Source organism: Phyllostomus discolor, chromosome 7 (genome assembly GCF_004126475.2).
Source record: "Phyllostomus discolor isolate MPI-MPIP mPhyDis1 chromosome 7, mPhyDis1.pri.v3, whole genome shotgun sequence".
In the NCBI taxonomy this organism is placed as follows: Eukaryota; Metazoa; Chordata; class Mammalia; order Chiroptera; family Phyllostomidae; genus Phyllostomus; species Phyllostomus discolor.
The window spans coordinates 132,853,362-132,874,477 of record NC_040909.2 but is presented as its reverse complement, the minus strand read 5'-3'; the positions used below and the strand labels follow the sequence as shown (position 1 = coordinate 132,874,477).

At 53.1% G+C, this 21,116-nt stretch overlaps 1 protein-coding gene across 5 annotated transcripts in view; it reads left to right on the top strand.

Annotated features, from left to right (window-relative positions):
* Positions 1 to 21,116, top strand: part of ASAP1 (ArfGAP with SH3 domain, ankyrin repeat and PH domain 1) — a 269,830-nt gene that overhangs the window by 60,621 nt on the left and 188,093 nt on the right. The window lies entirely within an intron of this gene.

Sequence of the window (21,116 nt, the reverse complement as noted above, 5' to 3'; positions counted from 1 at the left end):
CAAGCCAGGACAGGATGGCGCTGGCCCTTTGGCTTTCTGCTGGGGCTTCTGGGGAAGGGGCCACTCTCTCTGTTTCCCAGTAAATGCAGGTGTTTGTGGATCTCTGGGGAGAGGCGCGGGGGAAGCCTTTGTGCCCTGGCCCCGGCTGGGACGAAGCACAGCGGCCCGGCTCTGTGCGTGTCTGATGATGGCTTGAAGCACGGTGCCCCCAGGGAATTGTTTTGGTTTGGAGGGAGGCTCCTCAAAGAGAAAAAGAGCTACTTGAACTTGGGTCTCTGTGTGCCTTGGGACCCTTTTCAGTGTCATTGCAGTGAAATGAGTTTTAATTACCTGTGGGGCCGGAGGGTCTCCGGTCAGGCCTGCAGGCACTGGGTTCCATTTGGTCTTTGCAGAGTCGGGAACCCGCAGCAAGCCTGGAGCATGTCCCGAGCAGCCATGGGTCATGGTGCCACTTGTGGCCACTTATGTAAGAACTGAATTTTAATGCGGAGGCTATGGTATAATTTTCTCAAAAGAACTGGAACATAGTCCCTTTGGGAAGACAGCACCCAATTTAGCCACCCAGGAGCCAGGAAAACAAAAGCAGAACCTCCTGCGCCGGGGAGGGAAAGCCCCCGGAACGGGTGCGTTTTTGGTGCCAGCCATGACAGAAAGCAGAGTTGGCTGTGCTGTGCTGTGCTGTGCTAGGCCCGCTTTGTCCTTGCCAGGTGCTTCGGATGCAGGAAAATAAAAGCTCTTCCAGGCCTTTCCTGTTACAAGTACAGCCTAGATAGCTTGTATTTCTGTCGCATGGTGCTCAGTGGCCAGGGCAAGGATGGCCATGTCCCCAGCGCACAGCCTAGCACCTGGCCCGATGACTGTATCATTATGAAATACACGCCGCAGAGCTGGGAGGGGCCTCCTACACCATCTAGCCCAGCCCCTCCTTTCTATGTGGATGAGGAAGCTGAGGCCCAGAGCACCCAAGGGTGTTAGGCTTCTTTGTTGTAAGCAACGGGCTCCGCCTCGCCCCAAGAAAACAAAATACAGCTCATTCACGCAAAGGGAGGGCTTACTGGAAGGACTCGTGGGAGTGGCAAGAATAGTAGGAAATGGGGATGTTCTGTTTGGGCGAAACGGCCAAGGATGGCAGCCCCAGCCCTGCATTCCCCCAGCTCCCGTGCCCCGCACCAGCTGAATCTCCAGGGAGGATTGGATGGGCCCGGCTGGTGGGGGTTCCCTCATGGACGGGGCTAAGCCCTGCACTTCCACAGGGACTGGGCAGGGTGGGGAGGTGAGAGTGGGGGCTGGGTAGTGGACTTGCCGGAGGAGGGGGGAGCACTCTTTCTGTTTGCCCAGATCACACCAGGAAGCTGGCACTAGAACCTGGGTCTCCGGCGCCATCATCGGCATCCTTCTTTGGAGTGAGAACTCAGTGGACGGGCCAGGGACTCCCAGAATTCGAAGGAGGACCAGCGGGGCCCGCAGGGCAGCTGCGGTCCTGGCACCCAGCGGCACTGGGAGCGTGTTAGTTTCTCTGCTCTTCTCTCTGCAAGGTTTTCCTCCCCCTGACCTCTCTGCTGGGTACTCATTTGGGACACTTGAAAGGGCTGTGGTCAGAGCACTGTGCTGCCTAGTTGTAGCTTTCCTGATGTGGTCAAGAAACGCCAACATTCCACACGGGGTGTGGGCAGAGAAGAAACCCCCGGTTGCCGTTTCAATCCACAGTGATCACGTGGTTCTCAAAAATAACCTTCCGTAGACACCGCGGATGAACGGAAGGCTGTGCCGGGGAGCTGGGCGGCGCTGGGGGCTTTTTCTGGTTTGATGGCCTTCTCGCGCTGTTGAGTAACAGACGCTGCCCAGAGGTCGGACAAGGGTGAACAGCTTCACGTCCACTAAGTGGCTTCTTCGCTGACCAGCGACACCCACAATAAAATGTGAGCATCTTCCTTTTCTTGAGATGTGGGGAGTCTTCCTTTGTGTTTCATTAATCATTTTTTTTTTAACGAAGCCCATTTCCTTTTCCTTGTAATGTTTATTCACACGAATAGCACTTACATAAAATTAGATACTCCCTATTTCTACAAAGTGCACATCAAAATAAGCATTCATGGCTGGCCAGCAGCTGCTGCTGCTTTAATGAGAGTGAGAGCTTTCATAGCCGTGCAAGTAACGGCACCCCCCCCCCCGGCGCCCCCCCCCCCCCCCGTGACTACAGCGATGCCAAAGCAGATCATGCCGTCACCATCCCAGGGCAGCTGCACTTGTGACAGGAGTTTGAACAAATTCAGGATGTGTGAGCACTACCACTAAGCTCCTACTGTGTGCTGGTTGCTGTGCTGGATGCCCTACTTCCAGCATCTCCTTTAATTTAAGCCTTCCAACAGCTCGGCGGGATGGGTGCTTTTTCCCTGTTTCACGAAAGACGAGCCAAGCCGAGAAAGGGTTTGGCCCGATGCATGCTGCGCCTGCCTCCGACTCGTTCTCAAGAAAACATGCCTTGTATTGGGAATAGAAGGTTAATGAAACAGAAGCGTCAGGAAATACTCTTTGGCTGACGCCGGAGATATTTAGGTTAGGGTTGAATAAGAACTTCCTGGCAGGGTATTAAAATACCAGTCAGATGGCCACGGAAGTAGCATTTCTTCCTGTGATTTTAGGGTAATTGTCATTGACTGGCTAATGAACTAAATTATGTGCTTATTCATGTCCATACATGTCTTCACTTTAGTAGAGTTAGATTGAAAGTACTGCAGAGCCACGGAAAACTCCCCCCACCTTTTTTCTTACCTGTTGGCACTCGTACATTTGACAAAAATAACGAAGATTGTGGTGAAACTGCATTTGATTTATAATTGTTGAAGGCAGAGCCAGTAAAGGTTTTTCAGATTCTGCTGTCTACCTCTTAGGACTTGAGTTGCATGCCTACCGATTGCACAGGACGGTCGGAAAAACCCTCAGTTCTTCAGTTTGCTGAGATGTCGTTGGACAGATTCATGGCAGGCCTGGGTGCCCGGCCAGATTCTTGGCCTGCCCTTCTGGTGTCTACATCCTGGTGTCTGCATCCTGCTGTCTGCCACTGGCTTAGCCATGTCTGGAACGGTGGTAGCTCCCCCTCTTTGGAGTTCCGACCCTGGGCCGAGTACTTAGGTTCTTCCTAACCCACACGCCACCCAGCGCACACGGGTTGGAGCCCAGCTTCAAACCTGGGTCTGTGGGGCTCCCCGGCCCCCACCCTCCCTCCACTGCCCCACCCGCTGGAATCTGAGAGTCACCACAGCGCTCACTCAGTGGGAACACACACAGACACACACACACACACACACACACACGACTCTTCTCCCGGTGGGAGAGGAAAACATTTTTCCTTCCTGATTTGTTTCCTTTACGCTGAGTGGGAGGTGTTTAAATTTAGGTAATTTCTATCTGTTGTCTGGGGCAGCCAGTTCATGATGTGGTGTTGGAGGGATTCATGAGAGATGTGGTATTTCAGAAAGAGTTGACTTCTCTGATTTTTCCCTCATAAATGGTAAGCAGTGAATCATACGATTTTATGAGCAGCGGCGCCCTGGGTTTACTCTCCAACATTTCTCTATTGTAACAACTCACAAAGCCTCTCCTGCGCATTGACTCATTTTATCCACGCAACACTTTCTAAGTCAGCAAGGCCACCGCTTCCTCCTTTGACAGATGGGAAAACGGAGGCTCAGAAAGTTGCAGTGACTCGTCAAAGGTCACGGGACTGACAAAGGAGCATGCTGACGCTCGAGGTCGGTTCTGCCTTCTGGGGTCGAGTGTCCTACCGGCCCCCCACCCTGCAGTAACGTGCCATCTGCAAGAGATGGACCTGTGAGATGTTTCGTCAAGTAACTTTCAACTCACAGCATGCCTTTCCAATTAAAAAGTGCTTTTTATCATTGGGTAGTTTTATACCACTTTGCATTGTTCGCGTCTCCCCTACACACACATGGACCTTTATAGCCCTTTTTTCCCCGTAGCTCAGACCTTCAAGTGGTTTTTTTTACTTTGGGCATGTTTCTGTTTTAGTTGGTTGGCTTGTTTTTAGCTTTCACATGTTTACGAAAGTAGAGCGATCAGTACGAATCTCGGCACGTGCCGCTCAGCTCCCACACGGATCTGCTTTGGCCAGGCTTGTGTTCACCTCTCCCCACTCCGTGGATTTTAAACAGCAATCCCAGGTATTGTTTCACTTCATCCGTAACTATTTTAGGATGTATGTTGAAAAGATAAGGACTTGAAAAACAACTACTGAATCACAATACTAACTGATCACATAAAAAAAATGGAACATTTACTCAGTATCATTAGTCAATGTTCAGATTCCCCGGTTGTCTTTTTTTAAATGATTTGTTCAAATCAGGATCCACATAAGATCGATATGTTGAAATAGACTGACATATATTTAAAATTTCTTTAATCTAGGGGTGCCCCTCCCCCCTTCTTTATGCTTGTAATTTGTTGACTGGATGGGTCTGTTTGTCCTGTAGAGCTTCCCATGGTCTGGATAGAGTTTATTGCATCTTTCTGGTGTCACTTTGCATATGCTACAATCTCTTTTTAACATACCTTTCTTCCTAATAATTTTTTCATTTTGAAAAATAAAAGGAATACATGCCCTTTGTTTAAAAAAAAAAGCCCTAAGAAAAGTATGAAAAAAGAAAACTCAAAAGTCATCCCTGATCCGACCAGCTAGCTCGCCACTACTGCCACCTCAGGTATTTCTTCCAGATGCACCTGTGCCCTGTTTGTTTTCGTTCAGCACATCGTGAGCCTTTTCCCACATTGTCAAGGAGCTCTCCCATGCAGTTTTATAAGGCACGCCATTGTATTAATGGTCCTTCCCTCCTTCCCTTCCGTTGTCCCCAGTTGAGGAACGGGGGGCTCAGCCGCTGCTCCCAGGGAAGACCGTGTTGGGAAGAGAACAGCGACCGTTTGAATACATCTGTTGTTAGCTGCACCAGTGTGGGTAGGTTCCCAGGAGTGGAATTGTCAGGTCAAAGCCAGAGGTATTCACAAATCTCTGAGACAGTTGTCATAGTGCCAGATTCCCCCAGAAAGGTGGTCTGAGCTGGGTGACACACCCCCAGCCCTGGCCAGCCTGTGGGAGGGGTTTTTGCATACAGAGGCAGCTTGCAGTGAGGTCCTGACTTAGAGGAACAGATTGGCTTTCAGGTATGTCGCCCTCCCTTACATGCAGGTGATATGCAAGTTACCACCATGAGTAGCAAGGGGAAAAAGGGGTGAGCGTGGGTGTTTGCACACTGCTTAGCACAGTGGAGCGCTGAGAGCCCGTGTCAGCTCGGTGTCATGGGGAAGTGGGCAGCTCGGCTCTGTCAGCCTGCCCGCCTCTTGGTGGTGACTTCTCACTTCCTGAGTTGAGGACGAAAGAAACAGCATTTACTAAGAACAGGGGGTATGTGTAGAAATCCAGACGTGCAATCCAGGGGGCTCCCAGCCAGGGCATCACCTGGCCTCAGGTAGCTCCTCTGCTTTCTCTTTGCTTCCTGGACACCTTTACATTCCCCTCTCCGTCCCACTGTGGACCTTCCTCCTTAGGACCTTTATCTTCCTTACCAGAGTCTGTTTCAGCTGTCTCTCCTGGAAGAAACTCTCACCGACGATTCACGTAAAGGTATTAGTGCCTAGTGAGGTGTCACAGCCCTCACCTCTCCCAGAGCTGTATGCACTGCTAACTGCGTGACGCCCCGACCCCACATAACCCTGGGCCTTCGGGCCTTGTGGGGAGGCCGTCATCGTAGGTGGGGAGCGTGCGGATTCCCTCAGCTTACAGTGTTGCTGGCCGTCCCCCCGCAGCTCAGTCCAGCGAACCCTTAGAAACAATGCCAGGTTAAAGACGCTGCCTAATTTAATCTTTGCATCAGCCTCAGGAGGTGGTTTCTCCGGTCCCGGCGTTGCAGACTGTGGAAACAGAGACTCGGCGAGCTGCCAGGCTCTCGACATACATCTTATCATTCAGCACTCGCAACAGATCAGTGACGTAACACTGAATTTTCGGGTGAGGAGCCCGAGGCGTGGTGGTGGGCCGTGTGGCTGGCTCCGGTTATACTGTTGAAGGGGAAAAAACCAAGGTCCGGGCTGGGATCTGTCTGTCTTCCAGGTGTCCAGGTCTTGGCTCAGTTTGCAGTTCTTACCCAAGGTCCCCACCCCTGCTGCTGGGTCGGGTCTGCCTACTCAGGGCGCTCGATGCTGTGGGCGCTTCACCCAGACTGACTCTGACAAGCATGAGTAATGGACAGGAGCTTGACATTGTGACTCTGGAGTCACACACCCATTTGGGGGAGCAGGGTGGCCTGCCTGGTGGTGCCCTGCGCCTAATCAGGCATGCTGTGGACGGTGGGTGTCCTTTACTCTGAAGCTGTCGGTTGAGACTGTAGTGTCATATTCACTTCCTCTGTAAGGCATCGTATCACTCGACTTAGTGACTTAGATGTGGTCTGTCAGCACCCCCCCATCATGTGGCATTACTCAATCATGCTGAATTCTGGTTTAAAAAAAAAAAACAACTCACTCCGTAACACCCCCTCCCAATAAAAACACACCCAGGCTTTTGCCATGAAGCCTTCTGGAAATGTTTCAGCATCCATCACCGTGCTGGAACTGCCTGAAGAGGCATTCAGGAGCCATTATCCTATTGTAACAGTCACAGTTTGTCCCGCTTCTCCGTGGAGCGTAGTGCCATATCACGTTCTTGACGCATTTCTGATCCCTGAGACAGCTCTGAGGGAGTCTCCCCACTTTATACTTTATCGGGAGCAAGTAGATGCTCAGAGCAGATCAATGAATGCTCAGGTTGCACAGCTGGGGTTCAGTAGAGCTACGCTTCCAGCTGCATCTCTTTGGCTCCCGGGGGCCACACCAGTGCCATAGCTGTCACAGCCGGCTCAGAAGCAGACGTGGAGTGAGGATTCACATGTTTAAATGCATAGTTTTTAAAGCCGCAGTTTAAATAGGGATGTACACTTCAGGCATCGAGTGCAAAAGTACGCATACCACAAATGTTATTCACCAGAGACTCAATTTCCGAGCGTTCTCCTTCCCTAGAAACGTTGCAGCGTGGGGAGGGAGAGGGGTTTGCGCCACACCCAGCGTAAATTGTTGCCCAGGATGAGTTAATTGGTGTTTATTTCTGCAACAGCAGTGGTTGCTTCCTGAGGGCCTAACCTTGCTTGGCTCTCTTGGGGGATAAATTGCTATGTTAGTCCGTGTCCTTGCTCTCGGAGAAGACCCAGTGGCGTTTCATTCCCCGGGCAGTTCCCCTTTGCCCGGGAGCCACCCATGCTTCCTCATGACTGTGCAACGCTTGGGAGACAGGGAGTTACCTGGGGTCCCTGCCTTCTCCAACCCGCTTAGCCTTTTCTCCTTGAAGAACCTGCCGTGTTGAGATGTGGGTGGGCATCTCCCACCCACTGTTACCGTTGGAGGACAGGACGTGTTTTGTTTGTTCATCTCCAGAACAAGGAACCACGTTTGAGTAAATAAACCAACACGTGCAAGAACGCGCACACAGGCGCGGTGGGTGGGGGTCTTGGAGGATTTCGGCAGAGGTGAACCGTGCAAGAACCGAGAATATGGCGAGTCTGGGAGGAGTGGCGTCTGTGGGACTGACCAGAACGGGGGCGGGGAGGGGTTTCAGGACGTGGAGGAGTGCAAGGGAAATAATATGAACTCGATGTTGGAGAGCCAGACGGAGCCTTAGAGATCGCGGAGGTCAAACACCCCACTTCCGGATCTTTGAGATTTCTCATCAGCCTGCGTTTGCAGCCGCTGCCTGGTCAGAGCCCAGAACCGGCCAGAGCTCCTTGAGTGATGGTTTTATTGACACAAATGTTTGGGGATCATCACATTGTGTTTTATGTGTTAAGTAACTAATTCTGTGTTTGAGCCCGAGATTATTTTGTCGGGATGGAAAAACAGTTTGAAAAAGATTCTAGAAATTAATGAAAAAGAATAGTGCCTTCTGGTGGGAGAGAACGGTCGCGTGCTGACCCTTGTGACAGCCACCGTCACCACCCTGCTCCTTCCTCTTCCTCACTTCCCGTTCTGGGCCGTTTCCCTGGTGGCCCCCTGGCTCCATTCGAGATGCGTTGTACATTTGCTGACTCTTAAAACTTGTTCTTTGCAAAGGCCTCAGCTTTCTTTCTGCATTCCTTCCACAGCACAATTCTTGGACGTAACAGCTGAAAAGGTTCCTGCATATTATGTATGTCAGCACCCTACAGTTCACAAAGAATTATCTTCCTCTGTGAGGTATTGATGAACCACCGATAGCACAGAGAAGGCAACTTCCCTAAAACCTTGCAGAGCATGGGTGCTGGTTCAGTGTTGGTCCCTGGTGACAGGAATTCAAGCCCCCGTGGCTTTTTCCATGACAGAGACGTGTGCGCATGTGTATAGATACAGATATATTTATATGTATTTTAAAGTCTCCTTGATGAAACGTCTCTCTCTCTGTGTCTATCAAGCTTACCTAGAATCCCTTGAACTTGAGGATTCATTCCCCACCTCTCCTCGGGCACTCCCTGATTCCAGCAATGCCAAGGTCAGGGAATAGGAGCCCCTTGGTCCTGTGGTGTTTCTGTTCTCTGCCCGCACCCTGTGAGTTTGACTGTGCGGCCAGCAGCCCCCATTGTGGAGCGGGCACTCCGCAGAAAGAGCCCAGCGGCAGCTGTCCAGGGTGAGGGGTGGGGGCTGCCAAGGGGGGCTGCGTTCTGTTGGAGGCGCTGCTAGCTGGCCAGAGCGGCAGCAGAACAGCAGCGCTGGTGGCGCAGGGAAGGGGGGATCGTGCTCCGTGTACAGCCGAGGAATCCCAGGCCCAGTGATGTCATGCAGTCAGAAGGCGACAGAACCGGGGCCACTGCTACTGAGCATGCGCATCTTCCACCACACCACACCACACCACACCGCTTGCTTTTAATAGCAGAACAGAAAAATTCTCACAGCTCTGCATGGCCAGCTAGAGTCATTGGAGAGCGATATCACAGAGGTTTGCTGGGGGGCCGTGGGCACCGAAGCAATTCAGGAATAGTCGGGGTGATGTCCTTGGAGGAGCGTCACTCCCTGTTCACCTGACACATCTGTCGCCAGCTGCTCTTTGTCAAACACTTCCTGCGCACGTGGTTCTCTGAGCAGCTGAGAGTCACCGAGTGCTTGCTGCTGTGCGTCAGATGCCATTCTCAGTTAACTGCATCCGCTCGTGTAAACCTCGAGGGAGGTGCTGTTCAGTGCCGGCCACTGCCGGTTACTGGCCGGGCTGTTCGGGGCAAGTCAATGAACGTCTCTGTGCCTTCGGTGCCCGCTCCCAGCCTCACCTGGAAGCATGTGCTTCATTCTCAGCTGTAGTGTTGATACTGTCCGTGTGCACAGGGCGGCCGTGAGGGTGAAGTGAAGCCCCCAAGGGCCCCAGGGTGCGGTCTGGGGCCAGCCACGGCAGCCCTCACAGCCCGCTGCTCCATCTGTGCCGTGGGTATAATATGTATTGAAAGGGTCGTTGTGAGAGACCAGCTATGAGGCACCTTGCGCTGTGCATTGGGGCACGCATACGTGGTAGCTGCAGACTCTTCCTGTCTCCAGGGGGCATGGGTTCTCACCCTTCCGTGTGCAGGCCACAGGGCCGAGGGGCCCTGTTGGCAAGGCTGGCCACTAGCCCCTCCGCTCAGACTTCGAAGGGAGGATGATTTGATGAAGAGAGATCTCAGGTTGGGGTGGAGGAGAGTTCAAAGATACCGTAAAACCAAAGGAAGTACAAGGAAGCAGGTGGAACAGAAGTCCTCTGGGGAGCTGTGGACAGGCTGGGCCAGGCTGCAGTTCTTCACACGCATGGGATGGGAGGAAACCACCCACTATCACCTCCATCCACACCCCGCCTTCATTTCCTGATAGGGTTACATTTCTGTCCTAGTTCATGCTGCTAAACATCCATAGGCACGGTGGCTTGCAAACCATGGAGATTTGTTTCTCACAGTTCTGAAGGCTGGAAGTCCAAGGTCAGTGCCAGCATGGTCAGTCAGGCTCCTGGGAGAGCCCTCTTCAGGGGTGTGAGCTGCCAGCTGCTTGTGTCCCCGCACGGTGGAAGGAGCCAGGGAGTTCCCTGAGACCCCTTTTGTAAGGGCACTCATCCCGTTCTCGAGGACCCCGCACCCATGACATACCGCCTCCCTCAGGCCCCCTCTCCTGCCACCACCAAGGTGGGAGGCTGGGATTTCAACGTCTGAATGTGGGGCAATGCAGACGTTCAGTCCAGCGACTTTTTTTTTTCCTGTTAATTATCATAGACGTGTGAGGGTTTGATATTGGGGGAGGGCTGGCATGCCTAATGAGCATTCAGAATTTCCAGTTTATAACAGAGGTTGTGATACACCGTCTTTGGAGTGTTCATTTTTGTCACACTGTGGAGACATTTCCTAGAAGGCGACACGTCGCATTGATTCTCGCGGAGGAATCAGACGAGCGATTGGTGGGGCTGCAGGAAGTGCACCCAGCTGTCAGTTCCTGCAGGAGCTACATCGGCTGGTGTTTCTGTCGTCTGTTTGAAGTGTGCGCCGCGCATTTGGAGTTGAGATGATAGATGTGTTGAGTAGATGCCCAATCAAGCTTTAAAAATGGTTTCCCTTGGAAAGCACATTGACATCTTGGAAAATATTTGGGGCTCCCTCCCACCCTCTCACCAGCCCGTGCCTTTGTGTTCTCGCTGCCGACCAGCCGAGCCTTTTCTTACTGGCTGCTGCTGCAAGCTCCGGGATGAGCTTGTCTGAAGCTTAGCTGCTTGCCATTGCCCCTATCACGGTGGTCCTCCAAGCATGGTCTCTGGGGCCTGGGGGTCCTGAGACCCTCGCAGGGGTTCCGTGAGGTGCAACTTACTTTCAGAACCACGCTGAGGCCGAATCTGTCCGGTTCACTCTTCCTCGCTCAGGACCGCCTGGTGGAGTTGGTGGCCTTTTCCTGAGACCACGCGCCGGGGGCTGGTGTCATCCTCTGACTGACAGCTCGTGATGTGTGCATTCTTGACTTTGGGAACGTTTCTCCACTTTAGTTTCTCTTGTAGCCAATGTCAGTGGGTACAACCCGCTTCCAAACAGTAACAAAGCTCTTTGGGATTCCTCCCACTTTTTGAAGAAAGGGGTTCTGACACTAAAATGTTTGAGAACCATTGCTGTGTTGGGCAGGGCCTGCCTCAGCAGGCCACCTCCTGGGCCACCGCCAGCCAGGGGGAGAGCCTCCCAGGAGTCGGGCGCCCGCCCCGGGCCGAGGGCACTGGGGCTATTTCTCCCAGCGGGGGCGTCCTGGCCGGCGGTCACCCCGACCTCCAGGTCCGACACTGGGCTGTCATGCCTGTGTCCTCGCCTTGGCCCCAGGGGACCTTTCCTTCCTGTAGATGCGGCGGTTTCGGCTCGTCTTCCTTGAGGCATGGCATATTTTCGTGAAATACCTAATTTCGGTTGACATGTGAAGAATGTGAACACAAAAGGACTGGGGCGTAGTGGAGCTGGATTCCTTCTGGCAGCTGTTTTGCAAGAGTTGTTCTCAGAAGGAAAAGGAACTAGGAGTTGAGGTGGTAGTGATTTTCTTCAGGAATTCGGTGCTCCGTCCACGAGACGAATTGTTGGACGCTGCAGTTTTTCTGGTGAGTTTTAGTGCAGAGCTTCAGGATTCTCCCGGTGTGCGACCCTGGCCTGCATGGCCGAGTTTGAATGGCACTGACTGCCCATCCACACCCTCTTCCCCTTTCCCTCCTTCCTCTCCGTGGTTTGCCAGGGGACCACCCCTTTGCACACCCCCTACCTTTCCCTGGTCTGAAATTCTCCCTTTCTCCGACAGGTACAGTAGGGGTGTGGAGCACAGAGAGGGTTAAGTGTCAGCTTCCATCTGATAAGAAGGAGGGATACCTTCCCCTAAAGGTGAGGGATTGGGAAGTACAAGCTGGTAATTCCAAAACAGTCACAGGGATGTAAGGTGCAGCGTAGGGGGCACAGTCAGCAATACTGGAATGACTGTGTGTGGTCCCAAGTGGGCACTTGAAGTATCAGGGGCATCACTTCGTAGTCAGTGAGTGTCTAGCCACTCTGTTGTACACCTGAAACGAATAGAAAATAATCCTGAATTTTGGAAAAAAGAGGCAGAAAATACGCACGTGTGATAGAGAGAGGGAGGAAGGAAGAAAGAAAAAGGGGTGGTTCAGGATCTCCATAAAGCCCGTTCTTTCTCCGGCAGCTCGGGATCCTTCCTGGGGCAACCTTCTTGGATCCTCGGGCCTGTGCCCTTGGCAACACCAAGGCACCCAGCACCCTCCACCGTCGTTGCTGGTTCACAGGACTGTCTTCGTCCAGACTAAAATCCACAGAATGACTACCTCTTGCTGCGTCTGTGTTCATAGGTAGTCCCTGTTTAGAGAGCAGATGCTGCTCATTAGGTATTTATTGCGTGAGTGCATTAACCAGTGACCTCTCTCTCCAAGGTGGGGGGGCCAGCCTGAGACAAGGGAGCCCTGTCTGCAGCCGGGGCCTCAGAGAGAGAGACCGCTGGTGCCAGAGCTCTCCCTGCCCTCTCTTGTCCCAAGCAATTCTGCTCTGGCACCGAACTTGCATACCTCCCTCCACCACACGTGTTCGTTCCCGTGGCGCGCTCATCGTCCGGGACTGGGAACCTACCGCTCTCACCTTTTCAGCCGCACTGAAGAACCCCCCTCGGGGAGAAGGAACAGGATATGTACTTTTCCACCTAGCTGCTTGGCAAGTACATTTCAGTGCTCCGTTTCCATTCGGGCCCCGAGGACTGGTCTGGCTGGCATCCCCTTGTGTGGGGTCAGTCCCCAGCAGTCACAGCAGGGTGTCCGTAGACACTGGCTTCATTTCTGTTTCCCTGATTTCCTTCCTGCAGGTACCCCCAGGGTGTCTGCTCCCAGCCTCGCACCCGCACCCCTCGTGTGAACAGTAGGATCACAGCCCAGATCTAGAACGAGCCAACGAGCCAACGCTCATGCGTATTGCTTGAGAACATTGGACCGCATCCAGGCTTTTCTCATTAGCACCTCCGTGCAGGAAGTCGATCTGATGAGCTGTGTGGCACCCTGGGGAGACCTTGACCTTGAAAAGAAGAGCAAGGACATAAGGAGGAGGTCTTATTTCTGGATGCTTAGCGTAGGGAGAGAGCAGGTCCTAGAGCCTCTGCCACGAGGGGCTTCGGCCTTGGTATCTCGAAGGGGGAGAAGGGTATTTCTGCATTTCTGTAGTTCTTTCCCATTTCTGGGGGGTGGGCTGGGGTCTCTCTCTCCTCCCCCCATCCTCTTCCTCCCTCTCTATCCCCTTCCTCCCCTTTTCTCGATCTTTTCTTCTGCTCTTGAGGGTTAGGTTGGAGACTGTCTGTTTCTGTCTCCCCCTCCCTCCCCCTCCCCCCTCCCCTTTTATTTCTCTTTTCTTTCTGATTCTGGTGGCCGTGTGTGATTGTCATTGTTAACTGATGAGTAAGTTCTAGGAACTGCCAGAGCCGAGGAGCTTTGAGTGACTGACAGCTGGAACGTAGGTTCTCCTCTCTTGACCCCCCACTTGGTTCTCTTTCCAGCAGCCTGGGACCGCATGGGGAGGGAGAGCCGGCTGCCCTGACACCCCTCCCCAGTGCGGAGTAACTATTTGGGGGCGGGGGAGGGGCTCTGACCCCAGAATCATTTCCCTGCAGCTGGCCTTCGGAGTTAAGTTTGCTGCCATGCGTTTAGTTGTCAGTGGCTTCTATGTGAGCTGCTTCTCCAGAGAAATATAACTGTCTGTCTGTTTGTTTTGAAGAGCCAATATTTGACATTAGAAACATTGTGAATTTTTCTCTTCCGGACATTGATAAACAGACAAGCTGTGCATTTTGGATTTGCATTGGCTGTTAAGGAAAATACCATCTTTAATAAGATTTTTCAAGCTCCCCACAGGGCATTTTTCAAAGCCCCTTCAAGTAAGAAGGAAGCTCCCTATCGTAGTCTAGGTCTTGCATTATTAATCCCGGCTGAGTGCTGTTTAATTATTGATGTTCTATCGAAGGCTGGTTTGGCCCGCAGAAGGAAGCAGCTTGGCCGGGAAGAGGCCCCTGGGTCCCACTGCCGGGTCAGAACCGCCCGTGCTGGCCCCTGCCTGCCCCGCACCCGAGGCCCAGGCAGCTCAGCGGGTGCTGTTTCTTAGGGTGAGACGGGAGGGGATTTTTGCTTCTGACTGGAAGGAAGTGCTCAGTAAAGAGACGGTTCCTCTCTCATATTCTCCGGCCGTTCTGCCGGTGTTTTAACATCGTTCCAGTCCTCCTCCTGCGTCTCGTGTCTGGTCTGGGCTCAGAGTAAAATCCCCCATTCTGCTTTCCTAGAATCTGTTACAGAGGATGCAGGTAGCTGTCTCAGGGGCAGGGGTCTGGTTTCGTCACCGACGTGGAAGTGAGGGCCTTGAGCAAGTGCTGTGCTTCCTTGGACGTGCCCCGCCTCTCCCAGGCCCTGAGCGTGGCAGGATTTCTGGCTCCTGCTGGCGCCACGTGATTGGTGCTGACACAGGCCAGCCTGCCTCACTCCCTTGCTCACTCACTGTGGTTTTTCTTAGATGCCGAGTCCTTTAGTTTGTTGCTTTGTCCTTACGGAGCTTGCTTTGGCTGGGTTTCGTAGAGCCAGGCCAGTGTTGCTCAAACTACACTGTGCACACACATGGCCCGGGGCGTTTGATAAAGTGCCGGTTCCGACTTAGCAGGTTTGGGGTAGGCCCAGTAATCTGCATTTCTCACCGGCTCTCAAGCGATGCCCCTGCTGCTGGGGGGCTAGCAGGAAGGAGAACCGTGGAGCTGCAGCCTTGCCCACGTGCACACACAGGTGCACACACACCTTTGTTTAACTTCTCCGCCCTCCCCGCTGCTGTGACTTGAAGGGCGCAGTAAGAATCATTGCCTGAGGTTCATTGGTCGTTCTTTCAGCAAACATTTATGTCGGGTCCGACAGAGGGTGTGGCCTGATTGTTTACAGAGGGCAGTTTCCGAGGCTTCTTTCTGTGGTATTTTAATCCCAGGGCTCCGGCTCTGGTGGACGGTGATCGGAATTGACCACTGCAGGCCGCTTGCCCCTCCCCGACCCTGGGCCTCCATGCCCCATGTGTCACTTGGAAGTCTCCTTTCCCGGTAATCGTACTTCATAGTCATTAAAGTGCCTGGCGTCCGCACGTTTTTTTAACATCCTGGAAACTTACTGCAAGTCCCTGGACTGCCTGAGGAATAATAGTGCCCACAACAGTTTTACCAGCAGCCCCTCGCCTAGGCTCGTGCTTGCAGAGGAGCTACCCCTGAGGCGTCGGCAGGGCTTTCTCATGAGCTGCATTTCCCGGCTGACCCCCACTGTCTGCTGCGGTCTGGCCAGGGAGCCCCGAGAGTCACCGGTGGGGTGGGGTGGGGTGGGGAACGGGCCCGGAACCTGTCCCAACTCCCTCCCACGTTGGGGGGGGGGGTACGCTCTCAAGCACTGTGGACTTCTGGCTGTGGGTGGCAGCCTTCCCATGTCCCGGCATCCGTGGGGAGGGCGAGTCCCGTCACTCCCGTTGCCAGTTCTGAGTACGACAAGCATGACCCTGGTTTGGGTCTGATGGACTGGGGTTTGGATTGCGGCTGCGTTGCTGACTGTCAGTTCACTGCACCCCCGTGTGCCTCATTTCTTTTCTGTGTGTGTGTGTGTGTGCGCACGCGAGCATGCACGCGTGCACTTTGGTGTCTCCATCTGTAAAATCGGGCTCCTACACTGACCTTAGTGAAGGAGAGTGAGGCTCGAATGAATCGGTTTACTTAAAAGCCTGCTGGAGGGTCTGCTGTGTGGTAGGCGTGCCGTTCGTGGTCATTCTGGTGGTGATGCAGGTGACCATGTCATCAGATGAAAAGGAGCAGAGCACAGTCTGAGGTCATAGTTGGAGGAAGGCAGCACTGAGGGGAGGGCAGGAAGCATGGGCAGGAAGGCGCTTCAGCTCTCTGGACCCTAGTCCACTCTGAAGTGGGGGGGGGGGTACATCAGCCATCTCAATGCTTCTCGGTCCGGTCTGTGGCAAAGCAGTGTGACCTAAGGGCATTTTGGGGCAGGGATGAGCACAGGGAGGCGGGGAAGGAATGAGGGGAAGGGGCGGGGCCTGATACTCCGAAAGGAGGAGCGACGATCTGGTGTGTGTTTGGGTAGTCTGGAGGGAAGGTTTATTAATGCAGTGCTTTGTCAGTGGGATCCTTGTTCCCAATCGTATTGCCGTTTTATATTAGTAAATGGAGAGCTGTTGGCATTTGAGAGAGATGCCCAGTTTTTCCAGAGTCTGAAAAGGGATTTTTGTTGGCGTTGTAGTATAAAAAGTGCTCTCTGTGAATACGGTACTGGGCTGCCCAGAGTGTGAAAGGAAGAGGAAATCACTACACACATGAAATAGAACAGATCTTTCATTCATTTTGTGTTCTGCTTCCTCCAGATTGTTAAATAAAAGTTTATTTTTGGTCGCACGCTATAGCTAGAAGTCACTTTTGAGCCATCAGAGTAGTGGTAAGGAACTGTGGCATAATAACAAGATAACTGTCTTTGCTTCATGGCGTGGAGTTCTGTTTCAGTTTGGTGCCTCGTCTTCTGGTTTACAGTGAAAAGCAGATCGAACGCATCGTGTCCTGAGGTCTGGCGGATCGGATGGCACACGGGCAGAGCACTGGGGAGGCCGAGGTCTGCAGACCTCAGTAGTCAGTGAATGAGGACCGGACTTTGTGATGGCATTTTCTGTTTCCGTTACCCAAGAAGTGGGCCCGGTACACCCAATTCTCGTTACCTGGAAATGAAGGTGTGACCCTTTGGGGAGCTTTCTGTGGCTTACGGGGTAGCCTCCCTTCTCCTTAGCAGCCATACCTACAGACTGCGTTCCTCTGCCTTCCATTCCCGCTGCCCGAAGGTGCAGAAGCACCTGGAAAGTGTCTTGCTGTTTCCCGCTTCCCTGCCTCCCCCCTTAGCCAATGAGCACTGGTCTTTCCAGGCCGAACCCGGGTGCCACAGCGTGCAGGTGCCTTTCCTCCCTCGCACACGCCTGTGGTGCTTTGTAGGACTTGCTCTTGGCTGTGGGTGACGTCCGTAGTCTCGGCTCCCGTGGGGCAGCCCAGCACCATGCTCGTCACATAACGGGCCCTCCAGAAATGCTGCGAATGAGTCACCGTGTTGGATACTGGGACAGTTTTGTTTTACCAGTATGTTCAGCGGAAACCTTAATCTTTTGGTTGGTATTGTGACCATTGGGGTAACCTTTCTGCCTCAGGACGGGAAATGCCCACACCTAACTGTTTCTTATATTATAGTGGCCATCTCTGCTTATTATAGGAATAAAGAAGAAACTTAAAAATCACCCATAATCCCATCATCTAAAGATGATCATAGTTAACATTTTGCTGTACAAACCTTTGGACACTAATCTTCTCAGTTAGCCACCTGGTTTGGGTGGGGGAGAGGGCTTGGGAGGCGAGGGGCGGATGGAAACGTAGGCTAAAGGAGGCGTTTAATTGTGGTTTCCACTTGAGGATCGAGAGCCACTTGTGTAAAACCGAGCATGACGTGGTTGGCCTCCAAACAGCACTTGACCGTGGCAGATTGACCTGTGTCATGCTACGCCCCTTAAGAATGTTGTCATTGCTAGTTTTTTCTGTAATATGGATACATTTTTCCTTAGACAGTCCATAACTTTATTATTTCCCTTCTTAATAAGCATTCCTCGCTAGCGATCATACATTTTTTTAGATTTTTATATGAAAATATTTTTTAAAGTATTTTTTTATAAAAATTATGCCCATCTGCTGTGGGTGCCTTCGGTTTTCAGAGGGACCTGGGCCTGTCGGTGGGCTTGGCTCCAGGAGGGAGTGTGATGAAGCTCGCCCTCCGTCTTGGAAGAGGTGGCGAAGGACGCAGAAAGTCAGTCAGGGTGGGACTGACCAGGGAGGCAGGCTTGCCCCCTGCTCTCAGCCATTTAGGAGCCCGGGGAGGGGGGGCATGGAGAGAGAGGCCTGGGGAGTTTTCAGTAAGAAAAAGAAAAGTTGTTGCATTCTGGAATACGTCCAAAGCATTGCTGCTGATGTTGAATTCCATTTTGGTTTTGGAATTAACAAAACTTTTTAGGTGTCGAAGTAAAACTGGTCATTCTTTGTTATTATCTTTTGACAGTAGACAACAATACCACAAAGGAACTTACAATGACACAATCAGAGAAACTAATATAAAAAGTTGCTACTTAATTTGCAATGGGATCGAACGTTCAGAAAATCAGGTGGCGTGGCTGGGTTTACGGGCAGAAGGAGGCTCCCTTTCTGGGCAGGGAGGCAGGCTTCGATGCTGACTGGTTGTGTGACTCTGTCTTATTTACCGTCTGGCTCATCTTCTTCAGCGGGTACCCAGGGAGGCGAGGTAAGCTGACCATGCCGACTCAGGTGGTGAGGAGTGGCCACTGGTCCTCCCCAGCATCCTAGCGCCGGGTTTGGCAGTGGAGTCATCGTGGCTCAGAGGGAAGGGTCTAAGAGCACATGACATTGTAACACCAACTGACCTCATAGGATGTGGTCCCAGTGGTGATAGGGGCCCTTCCTGGCCCTCTCCCCTCAAAATAGCCACAGCCCTCATCTCGTCCTTAAGTCAAATGTCCCTCCCTTCTCCTCTAACCCTGGAACCCACCACACGTATTGTTAGGGTTCGCTGCCACTGAGTGTGCACCGGCCAGGTTCAGGGCCCTTCGGGTGTTCCGTCTGTCCTTAACGTCGGCCCGCTGGGAAGTAGTCTTACCCTTCTGTTGTACTGCGGGGGAGTGAGCACTGGAAAGGCTTGTCAGGCCAAGGTCACAGCTAAAAGCCAGCCGGTTTGGGACCCAGATCTCTCTGAGGCCAAAGCCTTTGGGGGGCTCACGACAGCAAGCGAGTGCTGGAAAAAGGGAGGGTTTGGGGTTTGTTTGCACCCGCAGGAGCACTCCAAAGGGCTGTGGGATTGGATCAGACATGTTCGTCTGGGGTTCATGTGTAGCTTGGGGGGCACTTTGATAAGCTCAAGGAGGATTGTGTGTAAAGACAGGCAGAATCCCCAGAAGACGACAGAAAATAACCATGGGTTGATTTGGTAGAGCCCTGCACTCTGCCCCTCTCCCCTGTGGAAACAGGGAGCCGTCACAAAGCTTACCTGTGGGACAGATTCCCTTTGGCAGTGGAAGTCGTAAGTGCTCAGGAAGGCCCCACGTCAGACCGAGTTCAGTATAATTTGATTCTGAAGTTGCTTGAGCACCTGCCAAGTCCCCGGTCTGTGGTGGATGCTGAGAAAAAGGAGGCGACGAGTTGGCCACGATCTGTGGGGCAGTGGGGTTCCCAGTGAATGAGTGGGAGTGGGCGGAGCGTGCAGAGGACTAGTACAGCATCGGCTGGGGTCAGTGCTGGGAGGGTACTTCGGGTGACGAGAGCGCAAGGGAAGCCACCACTGCTTGCAGCTGGACAAGGTTTAGGAGGTCCTTTCTGGCCCGAACCCCGAGGGACAGGTGAATAATAGCAAAGCCCCGAGTGGGAAGCTCACGTGCAGTGGGGACTTCCATTAGGTGGATAGTGGGGGCCAGCGTCCCGTGGCGATGCTGTTGGCTTTATTTCATGCCTGTTCGGTTTGATTTGATGAAGCAATCAATCTCCCTCTGTCTTTCACTGTTAGATGCCTTTTATGTTGTATGTTTTGTCGGGGGTGTATGCGGGAGAGGTTCATGGCCGCTGGGGCCGGCTGCTGTGAACGTGTCCGACCTGCCAGGTTGAGGAATTGGATCACAGGCCCCTACCCCTGAAGGCCGGGGCACTGGTTGTCACAGCAGACATCCCGCCCTTTGCAGGCAGGACAGGAGGGGAGTGGTGATTTAGGGCTGCTGGGTGTGCTGGCTGGGAATGACTTGAGAAAACAGGGTTCCGTTGCTCAGCTGATGAATGGATACGGGTCCTCGCTGAGCGGCGTGTGTGTTCTCCCGGGAGAACCAGGGCAGCGCGACCTGGGGCTGCCCCAGGGCGGAAGTGTACCGCCTGTCGGAGGTGGTCCGGATTTTGTATGGCAAGAATTAATCCGTTTATGTGGCATGCTCTTTAGTCCCCACTTCACAGCTCCTCTTCTTCTTCTTTTTAAATATGAAGGGCTCTCAACTTTTTAAAGTTTGAAGGCACCTGGAGTTCTTAGCTAGTTGTGCATTTGAGATGAGCCAGTAGCCTACTTGCCTGGGAGATCTGGAGTCCGGAGACCAGTGTCCCTGGGGGAACTTGAAGCGGCCACGTAGCCACCTTCCCAGGCCTCTCCGCACCTGTGAGGTGATGTGTCCGGACCAGCTCACCGCCAAGGGCCCCTCACACAGAGCCCCTCCGAAGTGGAAGGCACACACACGTGCAAGGTCCTGGGTCCTTGCTCTGCACGGGCAGTGTCCTGACCGTGTGGGTGTGCACAGTCTTAAGTGAAAGGAACCAGGTCAGAGCTGTGAAGCACTATAGTGTCCTCACCAGGGGAGGGCCCCAGCCAGGTCTGCACCACGGCCGGTGCCATGTTTGGAGAGGAGTACCAGAGCTCAGCATGGTAACAGAACCGGAAGGCGCCTTGCACCAGTGGGGTAGGGAACCTCGTGGTGATGCCCAGAGGAGCAGCAGTGATGGAGGAGGCACTGGGGGGCGGGCTGGCCTTCGGGCGCTGGGGGGCCTCACACGCTGTAAGTGCCGGCTCCGCGGTGAGGAGGCGCCACGGTCGTCTGGTCGGCATGGGAATGAGGCTGGTCGGAGAGCAGTGGGGACCACTGAGGAAGATGCCATAGTCCGACTGCCCGCAGTGCGGCCAAGGAAAACGTCACCCTGCCTTCCAGCGAGTCCAGGAGGCCTTGTCCCCTCCAGGGGTTAAGAATCTATGAGAGTCATGATGAGTTAATTAGGTTTTTACAGATTTTTGCTGTAACGCTGGAAATAGTTTGGTGTGCCAACGTGTGGTCAGGTGTTCGTGCCCAAGGCCCAGCACAGAGGGCGGGTACCAGAATCCTGCTTTCATTTGGCGAAGTTACACACTTGTTTCTCCCTAATTTGGAAAATTAATACAGGTTTATTGTAGTAAAAGTCACAGC